We start from the raw sequence: 21,237 nt of genomic DNA on the forward strand, positions 1-21,237 counted from the left end.
AGCTCAATAACAATAAAAATATAAAATTGCAGTTTCCTCTCACACAGTTTCTGATGGAATCAAACAAATAGGTTTTTAGGTCCATTAATTACTGTTAATTAAAGACCCGTGTTCTGTCCATATTAAAGTTATAATCATATATTCAATGCCATTCCTATCAGCATCAGCAATTAATTGAAGTTGGACTAACATTTAGAGTCCAGTGACCTTTCTTCAGGTCAGTATAAAAATGTAAGAGCACAAGTTGTATTTTAGAAAATCAAGTTTTACTTACTAATAAAATACATTTAAAACACGAATTAAATTTAAGATGACCATGAGCACATTGGTGACTCAGAATAAATTCCGATACTATGTTCTACAAAAAGATATGTGATATCGAACATAGAAGAATACAGCGCAGTACAGGCCCTTCGGCCCTCGATGTTGCGCCGATCCAAGCCCACCTAACCTACACTAGCCCACTATCCTCCATATGCCTATCCAATGCCCGCTTAAATGCCCATAATGAGGGAGAGTCCACCACTGCTACTGGCAGGGCATTCCATGAACTCACGACTCGCTGAGTAAAGAAGCCAACTTTTACTGCTAAGTGTTTACATTCTGAAGCCATTAGACCCCTGGCACAGCCTTGTTAACTGGTAGCTGAACAGTGACTGAGATCGGTTTCTTTTTGGATGCTAATGATTCAAAACTGGCATTTAAAATGGAAACATCCTGACGTTTTATGTCCCTTTGTAATTTTTTAAAAAGTGCCCAACATGCACAAGCCCATGTATTTATGATTTGAGTTTCATTTGATGCTGTAATGTTTTTGAGCACTTACCTCCCTATATTTGGTCACTTGCTGTCAGTTAATAAATTTATACAAAGTGAAGGGTGTGTAATATGAGCACGATAGGGTTTCCCATTATTTATTTATTTATTTGACTCAGGTTTTTATATTTCAGTTTATTTTCTCTCCTACTTTTCCCATTGTCGCTCACTTTTACACATCCTCAGTTGGCCACATGGACTCCAGGCTGGTCTCAGCCCTTCGTTTTAATGAACCTGGCAACTTTCATGTCTTTGCAGATTTCCACTCAGTGGCAGCTAGACCCTACGAGTAGCGTATCCTATAAGCAAATTCAGTCGAAAGTTAATGCAGGCACATACTTCTGAGTGGTCATCCTTCTTGGTCTTAAAGCACTTGTGTCCAGTGCTTTAAGCACCCAGTTCCCAGACTGCTGTACCAGAAAATTTCTTTGCAAAGGATGTCCAACCATACTGTTTCTCTCTCACATTATTTACCAAATATCTGTGAATAGAGTCATAGGATTGGAAGGGTTTTTGTGTTTACACCTAATTGTTATAGGCTTTAACCTGATTGGAGAGGAGTCTCCCTGTCCACGATGGGTGATGGTCTTTACAGATTCCTCTTTGTGAAATGATACAATTCTGGAACCGCTCACCTCTGAGTCATGATGCTATTTTGCATGTGTGAAAATGCTTTTATTTTTGACACTCTGCCATTCAGGTTTGTAACAAATGAATTATCGATCTTTTCTCTGGTAATAAAACAAAGGTTAAGCATTTTTTCATTTTTAATTAAAAACAAGCAGGTTATATTTGTGGACTCCTAGCTAAATTGTTGCTGATCTTTAAATCATTCATTTGTACACTATTGAATTTGGAATTGTTGGCAGGTACCTTTTGGAGCCTGTTTCCGTGCACACCTCTGGATCCTTCCAAAGCAGTACACATTGTAAAATTATCCCAGTAGCAATTTGATCACCTTTGCCAGTGTTTGCACCTATCAGAAAGACAAACCCAGAAGAATATAGTAGCCATTGCCAATGTTTACAAGGGTTATAAAAGCAGCAGGTTTGAACAGTCAGAAAGCATTCTTGGGGCAACAGACACAGTGAATGATTTTTCAACATTTAGCACCTATAAGCCAAGGCACATCACTAGTTGAGAATATTATTGATAGAGCAATTGACCTCCTCTCCCCTCCAAAACAAAACCGTTCCTTTTGGATCACCTTTTGCAATCTAATTGTATTATATGGTATTGTTTTTAATTGCCTTCGTTCCATTTATAATTTTTTAATGAAAAGAAATCATTTCAGTATTAGCGTTAAGTGATGACTTTCCATCACTCTCACCCTCACTGAGTGCTGTGAGTTGGAGCTGAAGAACCATGTGCAAGTTGCCTTTTGTTAAGAACATGAACAATTCTTTTTGCCAAGGTACTATTTGCTGGTGTTGGTTTTTATTTGAACAGCATACTGTGCCACTTTTATCTGATCTATCCTGATATTACCAGCATTTTGAAGGGTGATTCATGTATTCCTTTTTATGTGTAAATGTCTTTTTTTGTTTCTGTAACATGTATGGTGCAATTTTAATTTTCCTGGTCAAATACAGTTTGTGTTTATGTACTGGATTGCCCTTGCTTTTCCTTGACACTTCTGTTCAAAATTACACATTCCAACAGGGTCTGCACTACTTTCAGCAGTATTTCATTGCCTGCAAAACACTTGAGGACATCTTGTAAGATACTTTAGAAATGTAAGGCTATCATTAGCAGCAAGTGATACCTGAAGGCTAGATAAAAAATCCCGATAGTCCTCCACTTGCACTCTATGTCCTTCATTCGTGAATGCATGCAGAGTTTAAATCTTCAATTGGCTCTGTGTGTCGCACTCCATTATGCATCAAGATGCTTTTGAATTGAAGTCTAACTCCAGAGCGGTCAACACATCATCTCAATTGCTGCTTCCATTGCCAGGACTCTGGGATTGCTGTACTGTCAAGCATGCTGTCCTTCGGGTGGTCAATTGAGTTGAGGTCCCACTCTCCCTCTCCGCATCCATGCTAAAGACCCTGTGCCCACTATTGTTTGATGTACACATGGAGATTTATTGGTAGTGGGATTACTGAGGGGGGTTTTTTTAATTTGAGTTATTGGAAGGTCGTGGTTATTCACAAAAAACAAATCTAAATTATCAAAAATGTTTTATGTTGTGTTTAAATGGGGCTCTGTTAATCTGAAAGAGGGAAGGTAACTCCTGTCAACTTTGTGTTGCAGCAAGGTAAACCTCTAACAGGCTTAAGGTAACAAAGCAACCTTTTTGTTACTTATTTTAAGATATTAAAACTACCCTGTACTTCCAGAGGACATTTTTAATAAATGGGAACCGTATCACGCCTTCAGCGTGTTTTGGTTTGACTTGTGACTGAATGTATTCCTAAGAACCAGGAGCTGGAGTTGGCCATCTAACATGTCCAGCCAGCTCTGCCATTCGATAAGATCATGGCTGATCTTTACGTGGACTCAGTTGCACTTAACCATCCACTCAACATAACCCTTTAATCCCTTTACTAAAATCTATCTATCTTTGCCTTAAAAACATTCAACGAGGTAGCCTCAACTGTTTCACTGGGCAGGGAATCCCACAGATTCACAACCCTTTGGGTGAAGAAGTTGCTCCTCAACTCGGTCCCAAATCTACTCCCCTTTACTTTTTGAGCTCGTTCTAGTTTCATCCACCAATGGAAACAGCCTCCCTCTTTCTATCTTATCTATTCCTTCATAATTTTACAAGGTTCAATAAGATTCCCCTCATTTTTCTAAATTGCAATGAATACAATCCTAATCTACTCAGTCTCTCCTCTTAAGCCAACCTGCTCAACTCTGAAATCAACCTAGTGAACCCCCTCTGCACCCCCTCCAGTGCCAGTACATCCTTTATCAAGTATCCTAATCTACTCAGTCTCTCCTCTTAAGCCAACCTGCTCAACTCTGAAATCAACCTAGTGAACCCCCTCTGTACCCCCTCCAGTGCCACTACATCCTTTATCAAGTAAGGAGACCAAAACTGCATGTAGTACTCCCGGTGTGGCCTCACCAGCATCCTATACAGCCGGAGCATAACCTCACTGTTTTTAAACTCCATCCCTCTAGCAATGAGAGAAGGTATTCCATTCATGTTTTTAATTACCTGCAGCACCTGCACACCAGCTTTTTGATATACATGCATAAGGACACCGAGATCCTTCTGCACAGCACGTAATGCAATTTTTCACCATTTGCGGTTATTCCTATCAAAATGGATGACCTCACATTTATCAACATCGTACTCCATCTGCCAGACCCTTGCCCACTCACAATCTATCTGTATCTCTCTGCAGACTTCGCTCTACCACACATCCTCATGTCATCTGTGACCTTTCACATGCTACACTTGGTCCCCGACTCTAAATCATTTATGTAAATTTACTTCAGAACGAATAGGTCTCTAATACATCTTTACGTTAGAAATTCCACCTTCTCAAAAGGAAAGTTATGAAATATTTCACAATGTTCTTCATATTTCCTGTCATTATAAAGGCAAATCTGGCCTGAGCTCCTCCTAGTGGGTTCCTACTATAGATCTGATTTATTAAAGCGCCAAAAGTCAGTTGCCAAGACATGCAAAATTTACAGTCCTCTTAATCACATCTTGAAAAAAACTATCTCACTTACCATCTTCCTGGCCACACTGTTGATCCCTCATTGCCTCCCTCTGACTTGACGCCCTCACTCTCTCCTCGTGGTAAACTGGAAACAGCAAGGGAGCAGGGCAGAGAGTTAGTGGAATGCAATGAGGGGTCCAGACAGATGATCAAGCATCGGGAACGGAGCTGCTGGCAAATTGTGACCCCAGGATTTTTAAACTATTTGTTAACTGTCCCCTTGGAATCTTTTATGGTTCAATATCTTCAAATGCAGAAACTCAAACTCATATTCAGACTCCTCAGAAACAGAACCAGTCCCTGTTCAAGTGCTACAAGGTCTGGACAATATCCAGGCCTGGGCTGACACATAAATGCCAGGCAATGACCATCTCTAATCTATCCAGTGCCCTTTGACACTCAAGTGGTGATACCATCACTGAATCTCCTGCCATCAACATCTTGGGGATTATCATTGACCAGAAACTCAACTGCGCTCACCATATAAACACAGTGGCTGCTATAGCAAGTTAGAGATGAGGAATACTTCAACTAGTAACTCACCTCTTGACTCTAAAGCATGTCCACCATCTACAAGGTAGAAATCAGGAGTGTGATGGAATATACCCAATTGTTTGTATGAGTGCAGCTCCAACAACATTCAAGAAGCTTGACATAACTGGGGCCAAAGCAGCCTGCTCCCTCAGTCACCAACCCTCTCAGTAGCAGCATGTGTACTATTTACAAGATGAACTGCAGAAATTTGTCAACGATCCTGAGCACCTTCCAAACCCATGACCACTTCCACCTAAAAAGACAAGGGCAACAGATGCGTGTATACACCACCATCTGACCTGGAAATATATCTCCATTCCTTCAGTGTCACTGTGAAAGGGTGTTGTGGGTCTACCAACGGCAGTGAACTGCAGAGGTTCAAGAAGGCAGCTCAGCACCATCTACTGAGGAGCAACTCATCAAAGGCAATAAATGCTGGCCAGCCTACAAAGCCCAGTCCCACAAGAGAATCAAAAAATACCAAGCCACCTCTAATTCTAAACACCACAGAATACAGGCCTAGTCTATCTAGCCTTTCCTTGTAATGCAATTTGCTCATTTCAGGTCTGAAATAACTCCACAGAGGCTGATATTCTCTAACCAAGTCACCCTTTATTTACATGCAGAGAGTATTTGACACTGAGCTAGCTCTGAGGGAACAGAACCTCTGACACTCCTGTTTTTATCCGTCAACCAGGTCTCCCTGTGTGAGGAGCTCCCTGATCGAGTCCAATCAGGGAGCTTATTCTGAGGTCCACCTTCACTGTTATTAGCATATCATGTAGATAAATGGCAATCTGGAGTGGACCTTGTAAAATGTTCTCCATCATCCACTGAAAAATTGCACAGGCTGGTGATACTTTAAATGGCAGTCTTGTGTACTGGTACGACCCCTTATGGGTATTAATTGTAGCATGCTTCTCTGAATCCTCATCTAACCGCAATTGCAAGTCCCCATGGCTCATGTCCAGCTTAGTGAAGGACACACCCCTGCCCCACCCCAATCCCCATTGGGCACTTATCTAGCTACCGTTTGTTTAAAATCCCCACAAAGGTGAACCGACTTCACGATATCGGGCTTCACAATAGGTATGATCAGTGCTGCCCATTCCACAAACTGGACTCGTTGGATGAGTCCTTCGTTTTCCAGCCTTCTGATTTCTGCCTCTACGTTTGCCCATAATGCAAATGGCATTTGTTGGGCATTGCAGAATTGTAGGTTTGCTTCCTAGTCAACACTTAAAAGTGCTCTTGGCTTTTTAGTCAGGCAACCATTTTCCAAACAAGAAAAGGTTGAGCCACTCTAGATGAATTTCTCTCAACTGACTTTGCCCCATCAAGATCGAGTCCAAGCCTTTTACTACAATCCGTGGTAACTGAATCAGCTGCTTCTCATGAGAGACTGTAATGACTGCCATGGTGGCTTACTAGTTAGCACTGCTGCCTCTCCGTACCAGGGATGCAGGTTCAATTCCAGCTTTGGGGGACTGTGTGGAGTTTGCACACATTCTCCCCATGTCTGCATGGGTTCCTTCCACGTTCCAAAGATGTGTTGGTTTGGTGAATTGGCCATACTAAATTAGCTGTGGGAAATATAGGGTTACAGGGATAGGGTAAGGAGTGAGTCTGGATAGGATGGACTTCAGAGGGCTGATGTGGACCTATTGGGCCTGAAGTCCATGCTGTAGGGGATTCTAAGGAACTGTAGTTGTACCTTAATTTGCAAGGGTTCCTCGGTATCTGGCCAAGGTCTTGCTATTGCCTTCACTCAAGGAGTGTTCCCCAAACTCGGTCAGACTGGCACGGGTGTCCACTTCCATCAGAATACCCTCCAACTCATTAACTCCACTTGCCACATTTTCCAAAAATAAAGCCAGTTGTAATGCCTGTTTGAAGTCCAGTTGGGCACTTTTGCATGGTTGCATCATTAATCTCACATACTAAGTGGTGTCTCAGCATCTCATTAAGGGTTAAACCAAAGTCACATGCCAGTCGTCTTAACCTCATTAAAAAATCCCAATATGGATCCCCCCGTTCTTGAATTGCCAAGTTAAAACGATAGCATCTCCGAATTAGAGGAGGCTTGGTGTTGTAACATTCCTTAACAAAATCAGTCAACATTTGGTGTTTAATGCCTCAGAGCGTTAACCTCCTAATAACTGAAAAAAGCTGCGGGTCCACAAGCCATCAGGAGAATTACTCATTGCTTTTCATTTGCCCAGAAAAATATATCGTATTCTTTTCACATACTGAGCCCAGTCTTTGGCAGGATCGAATGAGTCAAACTTCCCAAATATCGGCATGATTCCAGAAATGCTTACCCTAACTCTAAAATGACTTATGAGTAGGTTTCTTCAGGAGAATGTCCCACTCTCATCACCATTGAAATAACTCCACAGAGGCTGGTATCCCATCACCAAGTCATGCTTTATTTACACATGGAAAGTCCCTGAGACTGTGCCAGCTCTCAGTATTAGAACTGCTGACACCCCTGTTTATGTCTGTCAGCCAGGGCTCCCTGAATGGGGTTGTTAATCTGGTCCAGTCAGGGCACTCTGAGGTACACCTGACTGACCCCGTTACAATCATTGCAGATGTGAGTAACCCTTCTTGAACTGCGTCCAAAGGATAACATCTTCCTGTAAGTACAGTGATGAGTACCCCAGATGTGGTCTCACCAATGCCCTGCATAACGTTTGACTTGCATTAAACTCCCCTCACAATAAAACATAACACTCTAACAGCTTTCCTGAGTACTTGCTGCACCTGAATGCTAACCCTCTGTGATTCATGCACTATCCTTCCTGGATCTCTCTGAAATAGGGGCAGTTCTCAGCTGACTGGAGAGTTCTTTCAGAACAGCAACTCAATCTGAAAACCAAAAGCCAATAAGACTGCTGAAGTTTCATCACTCTTCCCTTTCATTCCATGGTCATCCATGTCATGTTTAGTTTAAAATGTACAGTATCAGAAACTTTATGGTAAATGGATTATTGTCCAGAGTTGAATAATTCCAAATTAAACTTGACTTGTGCAACTTGCAATTTCCTTTGTACCCCTAAGTATTACTGAGACTATTTGATCAGTCATGCAAAAGTGTGTTCCCTTATTAAAAGGCTGTAGACAAAGAAACACCAACTGGCTTAAGTCCTAAAACCAGCTAAGCCTTTGCCTGCAGTGTAATGCTGAGGGTAATATTTTGAGTCCATTGTTGTTTCTTTAAGTGCATAGCCCCTTTAATTCTTTTTGCAGGGCCATAGGTGCCCAATAATTTAAAGGGAATCATTCATTTCTGACCGGTGCAGGGATTTTCAAGTTGCTGTGTGGAGTAGAGAGAACACTAACTGAAGGACTTTGAACCGGTCAATAGGTTTGGATAATCAGCTGAGGCCCAGAAATCTAAGCACGTCATGTGGGTCGATGTTCCTGGTGTGGTACTGAGGGAGTGCTACACTGTTGTAGATCCCACCTTTCATTTGAAATATTAACCGTTAATAATGGAATGTCTTCCCTCTAAGATCGATTATCCGACAGCCATTACTTAGAGAAAAGTATGATACAGGACATTGGTTAGGCCACTGTTGCAATACTTCATGCAATTTTTTTTAAGAACCCCTACTGTGTGGAAACAGCCCAACGAGTCCACACCAACCCTCTAAAGAGTAACCCACCCAGACTCATATCCCTGCCCTATTATCCCACGTTTACCCCTGACTAATGCACCTAACATATACATTCCTGAACACTATAGGCAATTTGCCATGGCCGATCCACCCTAACCTACACATCTTTTGGACTGTGGGAGGAAACCAGAGCACCCAGAGGAAACCCACGCAGACACAACCGAGAATGTGCAGACTCCACACAGTCACCGAAGGTGGAATTAAACCTGGATCCCTGGTGCTGTGAGGCAGCAGTGCAAACCACCGAGCCACCGTGCCGCTCAAATTCTGGTCTCCTTCCTATCGGAAGGATATTGTGAAACTTGAAAGGGTTCAGAAAAGATTTACAAGTATGTTGCCAGGGTTGGAGCTACAGGGAGAGGCTGAATAGGCTGGGGCTGTTTTACCTGGAGCATTGGAGGCTGAGGGGTGACCTCATAGAGGTTTATAAAATCATGAAGGGCTTGGAAAGGATAAATAGACAAAGTTTTTTTCCCTTGGGGTGGGGGAGATCAGAACTAGAGAGCATAGCTTTATGGTGAGGGGGAAAGATATAAAAGAGACCCAAGGGGCAATGTTTTTACACAGAGGGTGGTACGTGTATGGAATGAGCTGCCAGAGGAAGTGGTGGAGGCTGGTACAATTGCAGCATTTCAAAGGCATTTGGATGGGTATATGAATAGAAAGAGTTTGGAGGGATATGTGCCAGGTGCTGGCAGGTGGGACTAGATTGGGTTGGGATATCTGGTTGGCATGGACGGGTTGGACCGAAGGGTCTGTTTCCATGCTGCACATCTCTACGACCTGATGGGATCAATCCCAGAATGCTGTGGGAGGCAGGTGAGGAAATTGCTCGGGCCTTGTACGGAATCTTTGCATTTTCTTTAGCCACAGGAGGGGTCCCAGAGGATAGGAGAATACCCAACATTGTTCCTTTGTTTAAGAAGGGCGGCAGGGGTAACCTGGGAAATTACAGACCTGTGAGCCTATATCAGTGACAGGGAAATTAATGGATAAGATTCCTAGAATATGATTTACTCACATTTGGAAAAGTAGAGACTTATTAGTGATGGACAACATGGCTTTGTGCAGCAAAGTTCATGTCTCACAAAGTTGATTACATTTGTTTCAGAAAATGGCAAAGATGACTGATGAGGGCAGGGTGGTAGATATTGTCTATAATGACTTTAGCAAGGCCTTTGACAAGGTCCCTTACAGCAGACTGATACAAAAGATAAAGTCACATGGGATCCATGATGAGCTGGTAAGATGGATATAAAACTGGCTTAGTCATAGAAGACCGAGAGTAGTGGTGAAAAGATGATTTTCTGGCTGGAGATCTATGATTAGTGGTGTTCCACAAGGATCAGTGTTGGGACCTTGTTATTTGTAATAAATATATATAAGCAATTTGAACGACAATGTCAGTGACCTGATTTATAAGTTTGATGACACAAAGATTGGGGGAGCTGTGGATAGTGAGGAAGATTTGCAGAAGATACAGCAGGATGTAGGTAGACTGGAGACTTGGAGGAAGAAATGGCAGGTGGAGTTAAATCCGGACAAATGTGAGGTGATGCATTTTGGGAAGTCTAATACAGGAGGGAAGTATTCAGTAAATGATCAAAACTCTAATAGCATCAACATACACAGGCATGTAGGCATACAGGTCCACAGTTCCCTGAAAGTGGTGACGCAAATGGATAAGATGGTTAAGAAGGCATTTAGCATGGGGTTGGGGCATAGAGTATAAAATTTGGCAAATCATGTTGCAACTGTATAGAATTTTAGTTAAGCTACATTGGAATATCGGATGCAGTTCTGGTCACCACACTGCATGTGGAAGCTTTGGAGAGGGTACAGAAACTGGATGCTGCCTGGTTTGTTTTTGCTTGAACGTTGAAGGCTATGGGGTGACCTGATTGAGGTTTACAAAATTATGAAGGGCATGGATAGAATGGATAGTCGGAGTCTTTATCCCAGGCCAGAAATGTCAATTTACTAGAGGATGTAGGTTTAAGGTGAAAGGAGATAAGTTTAAAGGAGATGTGAGAGGCAGGCTTTTTTTACATAGAGGGTGGTAGGTGCCTGGAATATGCTACTAGTAGAGGAGGTGTGGGGGGAGTTGGGGGGAGGGGGAGGGGTTCAGGTATGATAACAGTGTTTCAGAGGCATCTTGACAGATACATGAATGGGCAGGGAATAAAGGGATACAGACTACATAGAGGCAAATGGTGTTTACTTGAGACAGGCATCATGTGTTGGTGCAGTCCTGGTGGGATGAGAGGTCTTTTCCTGTGCTGCACTGCTCTTTGTTCTTTGGATTTTTGTCACCTGTAGCTCAGTGGGTAGCAACTTTGCCTCTCAGTTAGAAGGTTGTGGGTTTGAGGCCATTTCAAAACGTAGAGGACAAAATCGATGTTGACACGAGAATCAGATTGGAGGGTGTGCCCCACTGACAGAAGTGTCGCCCTTAATTCAAGATGTTAAACTGAGGCCTCCTCTGTCCTCTGAGGTCGGTGTAAAATATTTCACAGCCACTATTTAGGGGAAGAGCAGGGGAATTTTCCCTGGTGTCCTGGTCAGTATTTTTCCCTCCAGTCAGCATCACTGAAACGGACTGTCATCATTTCTGTTTGTGAGACCTTGCACAATTGAGTGCCCCATTTCCCCAGTTCCACTGCTATATACTTCAATAGCTGTGAAATATTGGTTGTGAAAGGGATTGTACAACTGCAATTCTTTACTTAATATTACATTTACAATTCTAAATGCAATTTTCCACCAGTAAATTTGTGTTTTCTGCTGTTATTGAATTTGTAGTTTGGTACTTGAGTACATTTCTTAATTTTTCTATCAAGTGCATGAAATTTACCTGTTTAATCATAATGCAGTGTGACACAGCTGTGCTAGATATGAAGTGATTAGCTTCATTTTCTCCCAGTTACCCCGAAGTAATTCAGATGTACATGGTTACGTCTTAGCTGCAGTGTTCCATCAGTTAATTCTCAATGTGTTATTCTGCTGTCAAAGCAAGGCTGTACTTAAACTGACTGACTAGGATCAGAATGTCTGCTTATGAAAGGTAAATGAAGCTCAAAGTCTTTTGAGTTCAATTGTTTTTCTAAGAAGCTTGGCTGCGTGGAGTAAGCTGCCTAAGATTTAAGATTCCTTTAAGATTCATACCAAAGTGTTATGAATGTGATCTGACACGTATTGAACCTACTAAGTTTAATGTAAAGCACCTGTGTTACTAGTGAATCTTCCGTGGTGTTAACTCATGAGCTAATAAAATGTTTTGCTGTTATAATCCAGTATCCTTACAGGGACAGGCCAAGTTAGTAATTTAATGGCATGGTTCACAGACTACCTGTCAGTTGTATTACAGAAACTTAGCAATGTTTCACTATGCAATTTGCAAGGTGCTCAATGGGGTACTGTTCACAGCAATAATCTGCAGCTCCTGACAAAGCATCTGTGTACAGAAATGAGCCCTCTCTGACTGAATGATGGGGCAGACTCAAGGAGCTAAATGGCTCACACATTATCCTAACATAATGTGCAGTACTGCACTCCTTTGCAGAGATTTTTATTTCTTTTAAGTTCACTCGTGGGTGTTACTGGTGAGGCCAGCATTTATTGACATCCCTAGTTGCCCTTGAGAAAGTGGTGGTGAGATACAGCAGTTCATGTGTAGACCCACAATGCTGTTGGGGAGGGAATTCCAGGAATTTGACCCATTGACACTGAAGGAATGGCAATATATTACCAAGTCAGGATGGGGAGGGGCTTGGAGGGAATCTTGCAGGTGATGGTGTCCCACGTATCTGCTGCCATTCTCCCACTAGATAGCAATCGTGGATTTGGAAGCTGCTAACTAAAGAGCCTTGTGAATTTCTTTAGACAAATATCAAGATGGTAAGTGCCTGCCATACATCTCCTGTTGAAAAGTTAATCCAGTCTGTTGTATCATGCAGTTTTCAGGGCACATGTATGGATATAAAAGGCTGCAGTAACGGAACATTAAGCTGGGTTTTGGAGAGTAATGTGAACAGATCGAGGCAAAGATCTGATCAGATGGAAATCTAATCACCACCAAAGCATACAATGGTGATCAAGATCATTGAAAATTACAGGAGAAAATGTGCTTAAATTGAGAGGGGATGAACAGTTATGGAAAGAAACATGCAGCTAATAGTTTTTAATGAAACACAAAATAATTCAATTGGAACCAACACAAATGGTAATGACATCAGTGCAGTCTTGTTAATAATTACATGATTCATCAAACCCATTTCAAAGAGTTTAATTATATTCCTCTTACACTTCATAAATGTTCATCAGTTTTGTTTAATTTCTTAGAGTTATCATTCTCTTTTTAGTCTTTTGATGCAATAAATTTAGGACCTCGACTTCTCCTCACTCCTGCTCTCAGCTCCCAAAGGAACTTGGATCAGCAAAGGGTCTTACTTCTCTTGTTCCCCGTCCAGCGAGGCAGCTTCTGGCTGATTCCTCTTCCAAATCTGAACCTGAAACCAGCTCGTTCCTGGCCAATTCCCTGCAGTTCCTTGGCTGCAATCAGCAGGTCATTCAGAAATCCCCAGGATTTCTTCATGAGGTGGACATCGGAGGCAAGACTGAGTCCGTGACGTTGTGTGTTCCTTGTATGGTTTTCCACCTGATTCTTGCGAAAGTTTTCTTTCCCTAATGGAGTAGGATAACACAGGAAGCTGCTGGTGAGAGAGTTCATCAGCAAGATAATGCCCATCACCTTCATCTAAACCTCGGAAGAAAGAATAACAATTAGCGATTGACCTACTGGACAAAAGAACACGTATCTACTGTCCTTCCCTCATCCACAGACACTCTCAAAGTACATTGTGGCCAATTCAAACTCTTACAAAATGTTGTCATGCAGAAAATGCAGCAACCAAACTATCACAGCAAGCTGCAGTAAATACCAATGATATAATGTACAGATAATCTACTTTGCTGCTGTTGATGGAAAGATGAATATTGGCCATAGGGAACTCTCCTGCTTATTGCTTTAATAGCCAAAGGAGTTTTAATGTCCACCCAAAAGCCCAAATTGATTCAGTTAGCTTGGTTTGCTGGAAGACTGGTTTCCGGTGCAGAGTAATGCCAAAGGCATGGGTTCAATTCCCACACTGACTGAGTGACCATGAGGCTCATAGAACATAGAACATAGAAGAATACAGCGCAGTACAGGCCCTTTGGCCCTCGATGTTGCGCCGATCCAAGCCCACCTAACCTATACTAACCCACTATCCTCCATATACCTATCCAATGCCCGCTTAAATGCCCATAAAGAGGGAGAAGGCTCCTGCCTTCTCAACCTCTCCCCTTGCCTGAGAGGTGGTGACCCTCAGATTAAACCACCACCAGAGATCTCCCTCTGACGAGAGAGCAGCCCAATGGTGCTCTGGGAATGTGGCAACTTTACCTTTCTACTTCTACCCTAGCATCTGTCACATGGCCCTTCGTACAGTTAGTTTCGTTACAGTTTTGTTGTAGTTGTCCACATCTTTGAGGTCCAGATACAGTGTGTGGGACAGGTTTTTGTATTTAAGGAAGGGTATACCTGCATTGGAAACAGTACAGGAAAGTAAAGGTTTGTTTATTCTTTCATGGGATACGGCCTTTGCAGGCAATTGCCCTGAAAGTGAGTCTGAAGTCACATGTGGGCCAGAACACGTAAAGACAGCAGGTTTCCTTCCCTCAAGGACTTCACGATGATAGTGATGATCATCACTATTGTGGAGATTAGCTGAATAGCCAATTCCTTGCATAGTAGACTTGTACACAAAGCTGGTGGGGTGGGGGGGGGAGCGCGGGGAGGACCATCCTTCACAAAGTGGGGGGGCGGGGGGAGGGAGAGAACCATTCTTCACAAAGCTGCGAGGGGGAAGCGGGGAGAACCATCCTTCTCAAAGCTGGTGGTGGTGGGGGAACCATTCTTCACAAAGCTGGACATGAGCCATGTGTACCTACAATTGCGGTTAGGTGAGGATTCCCAGAAGTATGCTACAATGAATACCACAAGGGTTTGTCCCAATGTATAAGACTGCCATGTGGGATATTGTCAGCCTGTCCCATTTTCCAGGGGACAATGGAAAACATTTTCACAAAGGCTCCCCCAGGTTGCCAGTTATCTGGGATGGCGTGCCTAATAACAGTGAAGACCAGTACAGAATACTTAGAGAATTTGGACATGGTGCTTAGACGTTTCTCTCGGGCAGGTGTATACCTAAGAAGGGAAAAATGTGTGTTCCAGGTGCCCCAAGTGACCTACTTGGGTTGTAGAATTGACCGGACCAGGATACGCCCATAGGAAGGTAAAGTGACAGTGATCAAAGGAGCCCCGACTCCCACATCTGTACTGAAGCTTAGGTCTTTTCTTGTGCTGGTGAATTCTTATGGAAAATTCATACAGATCCTGGCCTCTGTCCTGGCACCCTTACATCTGCTATTGGAAAAGGCTTAGCTTTGGAAATGGTCTCGTAGCCAAGACATAACCTTTAGGGAAGTGAAGAAGCAGTTATCATCAGTGAAGGTGTTGGATCATCACAATCCCAAGCAAGATCTGGCACTAACATGCGATGTCTCCCCGTACGGCATCAGGATAGTGTTAGCTCACAAATGGCCCAAAGGAAAGGTGCGCCTGATTGTTTGTGCTTCCCACACTTTACCACAGGTAGAGAAGGATGGTTTGGCGGTCCTCTTTGTGAGAAAGTCCCACTAATACCTTTATGGATATAAATTTGTAATAGGAACCACAAATCCCTGCTAGAGCCAGTCAGAAAGGACAGGGCCATACCCTTCCTGTAGCTTATATTGACTTCAGCAATGGGCTCTCATTGTGTGTATAATTCCAAAACGGAGCACCATATCAGGAGGCCACGTAACAAATGCAGATGCTTTGAGCGCCTCCTGTTGGCAGATGCACCACTGGCAATATCACTGCTGGAAGAGTCTGTTCTCGTTTGAAACTTTCTGGGCACCCTTCCGTCACTGTGGGTGCAAAAAGATCCGTTCCTGGCAAAACAAACAGCTGGTGGTGATGGGGGAAACCAATGGGCTATCACAACCAGAATTGAAACCTTCCTGGGCCCAGACAGACCAGATCTCAGGAGAAGCATGTTATCATAGGGAGCAAGTGTGATTGTCCTGAGGAAAGGTCACTGCCAGATACTGGCTGAACTCCATCAGGGTCATCCAGGGATTTCCAAAATGAAGATGTTGGCGTGAGGTTCTGTCTGGATGACCAGGATTGGATACTGACATAGCTGCCTTGATGGGGCAGTGACCAGAGTGCCAACAAGGACAAAACGTATCCCCAGCAGCTCTGATTATGCAAGTCCTTTCGTGCGCTCACTATTCTTAGTCACTGGACACCCACTCAAAATGACTGGACGTGCACAGAGTTCATTCATCAAGTACGAGATGACAGTAAAAAATCCGAGAATGTCTTTTGCAATACACGGACTCAATTCAAAGTATCAGCCACAGTCAATGGGCCATCGTCCATCAACAGGGAATTCGAGTATTTCCTAAAGTCAAGAGGTATTCAGCTCCATATCAAAAGGCACACAAGGAGAGCTTCATACCATCCATCATCCAATGGTCTGGTGGAAAGAGCAAAAGGAACAGGCTTAAAGAAACAACCTCCTAGCTTCAATCGATACCAAAGAGTCGCAGTTCCAATTTGATTACCAGACCATCTTTCGTGCGATTACAAGGCTAGGTAAAGCAGAATTGCTAATGGGGAGAAGACTCTGCACCAAGTTAAATCTGATCTTCCCAGACCTGGGGAGAGGATGAAATGGCATCAGGAACACCAATGCCAGACACAAGACAGAAACAGCTTATTTAAGGGACAAAGTTCGGGGTTGAAACTACGGGAATGGCCCTGCATGGGTAAGAGGCATCATTGTCGCAGGGTCAGGTCCTGTGACTTATAAAGTTCAGGTAGGTGAGGCAGTCCTGAACAAGCACATGGACCACATGCAAGCTGACAACTGACAAATGGGGCAGGAACAACACATACTCAGCCCCTCAGAGCAACTGGAAATGCTGACTTTCTTCCTCTCCATCTAGCATTTAAGAAACCTCGGAAGAATTTCTTCCGGTACATTCCGTGTGCAAGAAGTGGGCTCAAGTCCAGTACACACCACCCATATCCTCAGCTAAATCGGAGGAACCAGACCTGGTGTGAAGAATCCCCAGGAGAAACTAGAAGACAGCCTCTGAAACCAGGCTGGGAGAGGACAGAATGTAATGATTGTAACAAGGTCAGCCAGATGGACCTCAACATCAACCCCCACGCCCCCCCCCCCCCCTCCAATTTTGGCTGTTAACATGGTCCAATCTGGGAGCCCTGGCTGACGGATACAAACAGGAGCATCAGAGGTTCTGTTCCCTCTGAGAGCTGGCTCTGAGGGAGCTGGGTCAGTGTCAAGTACTCTCCACATATAAATAATGAGCAACTTGGCAACAGGATACCAGACTCTGTGGAGTTTTTTCAGTTTTTGTCTTTTATTATAGATGTAATCACATTCGCATATTGCATATATTTCATGTCCTGATTTAACAGTGATCCATGTCAAACTTTCAGAATTTAAGGGATGATTATCTTGTTATCAACTCTCCATATTCTTAATTGATGAAGACTTGTAAAAATTACAAACTCCTGATCAATCACAAAAATCTTATATAAATTTTAATTCTAAGTGATTTTCTGGATGAATTTAAATATTTTTGAATAGTCTAATGTAAGGCACTTAGTTTGCAACTTTCACAAGTAAGATCCTTTCCTACTTTGAAAATTTAAAGTAACTGTAAGTAATCAAATTTATTTCAGAATCCTAACCTGAAGGTTGTAACATTCCTGGCTTCCAATCAAGGTCCAAAATCTGTTTGTGATGAAAGTCTTTTGTAACTGAGCGCATCATAATAACATCTTACATATTGCAACCAAGTATTGATCTTAGATATAACAACTTTGACTTGACACTTTTAGGTTTGGTTAGTCAGAGACTAGGCTGTTTTTTACATTTCAATATTGGCAGTGCTTCGCATCACTGGTAATTTCAAATTTCTGTTAAATAGGCATCTTGTAAATTTCTTAAATAATTTGAATAATTCCTAATCTTACTTCACATACAACATGCTGTATATAAAATATTCAAACAATACTTACGATTTGGTGTCCCTGGGATGAAGCTGATTAAGTTTCCTCAGACTAGTCTGAGCCTCTCTAACCTGTGGTTTGCTGTATTTAAATACTCAGCGATACAGCAAGTCTGGTATCATTACAGACCCTTTAACAAATTACAGATATCAGATTACAGGAAGATGAATATTGAATGGCGAGAGCCGCTAGCGTATCTTCAGGGCAGGTGAGTCCTGCCATTTTTCTGATGCTTTAATGAATCACTCATTGAAGGCAGAATCTTCATTCAGTCTTTTTTATTGTGGAATGAGTAATAGAATCTCTCAATTTATTTTCTTCATTATTAATAAGAACTGGAAAGTCATGGGAATTGATGGCAGCTTTAAACATTTTAGTGACAACAATTAGGTTGAATGAATGCTGTCGCACATCTAGAGTGGCTATAAAAACACTGTTTGCCTTTTAAGAAATGCATTGATTTAATATTGTCCAAAAAAAACATATGTGCACTTTCTGACTGATTGATACGTTTACCAATTAAGAGTTTAACCATTTTTGACTGGTACAGGAATTGAACCCACACTGTTGGAACTCTCACTGACATTTCATTATTTTTATTCTTTTTAATACAGTTGTGGAAAGGATAGGCTTTGTACAAAAGTTAAAATTCTTTAATTGGAAGAAAACAAATTTTTGACAGTGTGAGAAAGGAACTTTCGAAAGTTGACTGGAGTAGACTGATCACAGTTAAAGGAATGACTGGCAAATGGGAAGCTTTCAAAAGTGAGATAACAAGAGTCCAGGGGAAGTATGTTCCTGTTAGAGTGAAGGGAAAGGCTGGTGAGAGTATAGAGTCATAGAGATGTACAGCATGGAAACAGACTCTTCGGTCCAACCAGTCCATGCCGACCAGATATCCCAACCCAATCTAGTCCCACCTGCCAGCACACGGCCCATATCCCTCCAAACCCTTCCTATTCATATACCCATCCAAATGCCTCTTAAATGTTGTAATTGTACCAACCTCCACCACTCCCTCTGGCAGCTCATTCCATACACGTACCACCCTCTGTGTGAAAAAGTTGCCCCTTAGGTCTCTCATATCTTTCCCCTCTCACCCTAAACCTATGCCCTCTAGTTCTGGACTCCCCGACCCCAGGGAAAAGACTTTGTCCTATTTATCCTATCCATGCCCCTCATAATTTTGTAAACCTCTATAAGGTCACCCCTCAGCCTCCGATGAAAAGGATATTGAGGCTTTGGTCAAAAACAGGAGGCATTTGTCAGGTATAGACAACTGGGATCTAATGAATCTCATAAAGAATGTAAGGAGAGTAGGGGCATTCTCAAGAGGGAAGTCTGAAGGGCAAGATAGCCTTGGCAAATAAGGTTAAGGATAATCCAAAGAGATTCTATAAGCACTTTTAAGAGCAAAAAAGCAACAAGGGAGAGAATAGGGACCCTTAAAGATCAATGATATCATCTGTGTGGAACCATAGGAGATGGGAGATATACTAAATAAATATTTTGTATCAGTCTTATTGTGGAGAAAGAAATGGAGGCTAGAAAAGGAGAAGTCTGGGAACTATAGACTTGTTAGTCTGATATCAATGGTGGGTATCTTATTGGAGGGGATTCTGAGAGATAGGATTTACATGCATTTTGAGAGGCAAGGACCCTTTAGGGATAGTCAGCATGGCTTTGTTTTTGAGAAATCATGTCTCACAAGCTTGAGATTTTTGGGAACATAACCAAAACGATTGAGCGCATAGTGAGAGATGTTGTCTACATGGATTTTAGTAAATCTTTTGACAATGTTCCACATGGTAGACTGGTTAGTAAAGTTGGATCAGGATGGTTTGCCAATTGGATGTAAATTTGGCTTGGATGTAGGAGACAGAGGGTGGTATTGGGAGGTTGTTTTTTGGACTGGAGGCCTGTGACCAACAGTGTTCCACAGGGATTGGAGCTGGGTCCACTTTTGTTTGTCGTTTATTCCGATGAGAACTTAGGAAGTTTGTCGATTACATCAAAATTGGTGGTATAATGGACAGTGAAGAAAATTATTTAAGATTACAAGGGGATCTTGATCAAATGGGTCAATGGGCTGAGGAGTGGCAGATGGAGTTTAAATGAATAAATGTGAGGTATTGCATTTTGGTTAAAATAAACAAGGTCAGGACTTATCCAATTAATGGTAGAGTCCTGAGTGGTGATGTCAAATAGAGAGACTGAGTCGTTCAGGTACATAGTTCTTTGAAAGTTGCATCACACATAGACAGGGCAGTGAAGAAAACATTTAGCATGCTTACCTTCATTGCTCATACTATTGAATGAAGGTGTTGGGATGTCATATTGCTGCTGTTATAGAATTTTGGTGAGGCGACCTTTGGAATACCGTGGACATTTCTGGTCGCCCTACTATGGGCAGGATGTTATTGGATTTTGAGATTCCAAAGAGATTTACCAGGATGTTGCTGGGACTGGAGGGTTTCAGTCCTCAGGAGAGGCTGGGTAGGCTGGGACATATTTTACTGAAACGTAGGAGGTTGAGGGGTGACCTCATTCAGGTTTATAAAATCATGAGGGGTGTCGATAGGGTGAATATCAAAGGTTTTTCCCTAGGTGGGGGAGTTCAAAACTAGGAGAAAGATTTCAAATGGAACTAGGGCAACTTTTTTCACACACAGGATGGTTCGCAAGTGGAATAAACTGCTAGTGGACCAGTCGGACTGAAGGGTCTGTTTCTGTGTTGTATGACTCTGAGTCCATTTTATCAATTTTGATTTGAAGCTGTGAATTGGGAAGTGTGAGCTGGAGATGACTTGTGGACTTTGGGAAACAGCTTGTGGTGAAAGGAAAAGAACACAGCCAGGCCTGGAGGTTAATTGTAGGCTGATCCTTGATCAAAACATTCCTACTGACACACCAACCCAGAGAAAGGCATCGTTTAAACGGGGAGCAGAGATTGGCTTTTACATGGGAATGGGTTTTGGCAAGTCTGAAAGAGGCCCTACATTCAAGCAGAGGCAGACATTGAATGGTAATTGAGGTCTCAGAAAAAGACAGTCTTTCTCTCCAGGTGGAGCAAGAGTTGGAGTAGTTGTTGTTTTGAGCTGCTTTTCCAGGGAGAAGTGTTTCACTACTGCTGACACAAACTAAAGATTTGAAAGCTCCCTGCCTGATCTTCCACAATGATGGCGGAATCTGGCACATTGATGCAAACGACAAGAGTGAAGCTTTACATCCATCTTCAGTAAGAAGGTCCGAGTTCATGATCCATCTTGAGTGGTCCCTGAGTCATGAAGGCCAAACTTCAATGGATCTGCTTCACTGGAAATAGCTGGAG

This window comes from Chiloscyllium plagiosum, chromosome 30, assembly GCF_004010195.1.
Source record: "Chiloscyllium plagiosum isolate BGI_BamShark_2017 chromosome 30, ASM401019v2, whole genome shotgun sequence".
NCBI lineage: Eukaryota > Metazoa > Chordata > Chondrichthyes > Orectolobiformes > Hemiscylliidae > Chiloscyllium > Chiloscyllium plagiosum.